At 41.8% G+C, this 3,136-nt stretch overlaps 1 long non-coding RNA gene across 1 annotated transcript; it reads right to left on the bottom strand.

Moving 5' to 3' along the window:
- Window positions 1–1,837: 1,837 nt before the first annotated feature.
- Window positions 1,838–2,299, bottom strand: LOC145424258 (uncharacterized). The gene is made up of 2 exons (XR_013905279.1): window positions 2,086–2,299; window positions 1,838–2,006 (listed from the first exon to the last, which is right to left on the bottom strand). It is a non-coding gene; the product is annotated as an uncharacterized LOC145424258 (long non-coding RNA).
- Between the last annotated feature and the right edge of the window lie 837 nt (window positions 2,300–3,136).

The raw sequence follows: 3,136 nt of genomic DNA, 5'->3' as shown, positions 1-3,136 counted from the left end.
TATTGTTTCGGTGAAATGAATTTCTACAATACTGTTAATTCTACTCTCTGCAGTGTTTAAATGCTTACATATACACACAGTTACTGTCCCTCCACACATACGACTCAGTTCTGCTTCTATGCCCCAGCTTTGTTTACTTTTTCCCACCGAGGCTTCTAGACTTCTGATTGGCCAATATTTCTGCACGGTTAGGAATCTAGCGCCACCTGCTGCTTTGGCATGTTCATAGCAGCGTTTTCCTTCATTTCTGCCTTTATGTGTGGACGGGATTATTTTTTTAAAACGAAAACGGAAAATCTCCGTTTTCAAAAATACCCGTGTACGTGTGGACGTAGCCTCAGTCTCTGACTGGAAGCGCTAATTCGTCATTCGGCTTTTGTCAGACTAAAGTAACTGTTAAAACTGTTTGAAAAGCTCAGCTATACAACAAGGAGAGATTGAGAATTTCCTTTTAGTTCTCAGTTTATTTGATATTGACAAAAGTTAGTCAGTTTTGTCTGTTCTTCTGTAAAACAAACTAAGATTTATTTTTAGAATTAATATTTTGTTTCTAAGTGGAATTGACAATTTAGTCTGTTTCGTTTGTTCTATTTTGAAACTTAAACGCTTTAGCGGCTGCCTTTTGTGTAGTTTGCAATATTTGCCTTTATTTATCTGAAAAAGTCTCATGTTCCTTAAGTACATCTACCCTGTTGAACTTATTATGGGAAATAAATATTTAAATAAAAACAAGCTGCTGATTATTTCACATTTTACTTGTGAGCAACGGCACATTTAAATCTTACAAATATAGTTATTTGGCTTATATCGTGATAGATATCGTTATCGCCTGAAATGAAAAAAACATATCGTGATATGAAAAAATCTCATATCGCCCAGCTCTAACTGAGAGACAGCCAGACTTGGCAAAAGATCAGACATTCTTAAGTAGAAGTAAAAATACTATTGTTCCAGTGAAAGTTAAAGTACTGATTCAACTTCATTACTCAGCTAAAGCAAAAAAGTACAGGCTCGAAGCGCTTACAGAGAAAAGCATACAACAGAATGCTGTTCGCGGCAGTAACACACACTTGGAGGAGAGGCTCCAGCCGTCCATTCCAGCCCTATCCCTAACATTAACTCTAACCATAACTTTAACCTTAACCCTATCAGGTCTTGTTTTACAAAGTGATTCATGATCAGAACAAAAAACACATTTACACATACCGATGATTTGTCACATAGCATCGTTACCTGTTGGGATGAGAACGTGTTGTTTCCAGAGCACCACAAATTGGGGTGTCTGTAGCTCAGGTAGAGCAGGAAACCTACTAATCAGAAAGTTGCTGGTTCAATCCCCGCCTGCTCCAGCCTGCATGCCAAATATCCTTGGGCAAGACGCTAACCCCAAGTTGCTCTCCGATGCATCCATCGGGAGGATGAATGCGTATTAATGTTAGATGGAAAGCACTTACAGAGAAAAAGCATAGAAAAAAGTGAGTGCATGAATGAGGCAAGTTGTAGAGAGTAGAAAGGTTTTATACAAGAACCAGTTCATTTACCGTTATATTTTAGTTTCATTTTCAGTTCTGTACTTTTTACATGTAATATTGATTCATTAGATTGACTACATGTATTAGACCTAACTTGCTGACAGCAAATTTAAACAACCGTAATAATTTATTTTCAGCGTCTGAAATATTTATTTAGTTTGTTTTTTGTTTTCTTTTTGGCTCCTGATATTAGTCAACTACTATTTGTCAATGTTGAACTAATAATGAATCTAAGAACAGCTATTTGTCACGGTTGTCCAGCGTCAACCGTGGGGATGTGAGGAAGGAGGAGCCAGGCACGGAGCTCTGAATGCAAGCAGTGCGTTTATTTACAGTGAATGGAAAATAACAATAAATCCGCAGTGCGTTCCCGACTCCCGTGAAATGTCCTCTTCCCAGTGCTAGTGTTCCTTGTCTCCGCTCCTCAGTGTCTGAGCACCCCGTGCTCGCTGCCCTCTCGTCTCCACGCTTCTCCTGGGGAGATAACAAACAGGCAGCCGTAAGACACATACAATGCGGCAGACTATCCGTACTGACTGGCCGAGAGACTAACGTGAAGTCACGCAATGATCCAGCGTCAGAGAGAGCGCCACCGCATTCTTAAGTAGCTCCTCCGACAAGGCTTGATCAGCTGTGTGATGGTCTTCAGGTGTGGCCAACCACCTGGCAGGGCCACACCCACCAGGCCTGAAGGTGCCTGTAAACAGGTGCTCTCAGAAACGCCGGCATCCACACACACACACACACACACACACACACACACACACCTGCAAGCAGGGAGAAGGAGGGACAGCACACCAAAAACACACATGTCCATAACTGCTGGGTCGTTTAGACTCCTGAGCTGTGCACGAGGGGTCGACCACCCACTGGAAGGCCGGGCACTCGTTTTCAACCGTAATATACCTGATGTGCTCAGGTAACCTGTAGCGCCATGAAACCACTGTCACACCAGGGCGCATAAAAAATGATGCTTTAAGAGACTGATGGGATCGGGCAGCAGGGAAAACATCCACAAAATGCTACCTTCAGTTTGACTGCCTAAGACTACCTAAACTAAGTAGAGTCATTACATGCTTGTTAAAAGCAAACTCTCATATAGTTTTTAATGTGCTTCTTTCATTACAATGACTAGATAAAGAATGTGGCCCTGTCTCTATTTAACACTGGCTACCCCAAAATGTTTCCAAACCTTCAACCGTAACTTTCACTGAGAGATTTTTAGATACGGTTATTGAAGCTGTGGGATTAATTTTTTAAGTAACACGAGACGAGAGGCAGCAGCATACATACAGAGCATCAGTGATAGAAAGCTAGGCTAACATAGGGTAGCTACCTGTTCAAGGAGAAACATGTATAGGCCCATCTCAAGTGCCAGTGAACATCTAAATGATTCAGGGAAGACTTTGGAGAAAGTGCTGTGGGGAGATGAAACGAAATTATGTGGCTTTAACTGACCTTTTGAAATAGGAGTGTGATGCAAAACATAGCATCCCTGCAGTCAAGCAGAGAGATGGAAACATTATGATGTGAGCTACAGGACGACTTAGTCGGGGTTCCAAGCAGTCAGGAAATGTGACATCGTCAGACTGCAGGCCACGGAT

This window comes from Astatotilapia calliptera, chromosome 23, assembly GCF_964374335.1.
Source record: "Astatotilapia calliptera chromosome 23, fAstCal68.1, whole genome shotgun sequence".
Classification (NCBI taxonomy): Eukaryota; Metazoa; Chordata; class Actinopteri; order Cichliformes; family Cichlidae; genus Astatotilapia; species Astatotilapia calliptera.
This window is presented reverse-complemented; position numbering and strand designations above follow the sequence as displayed.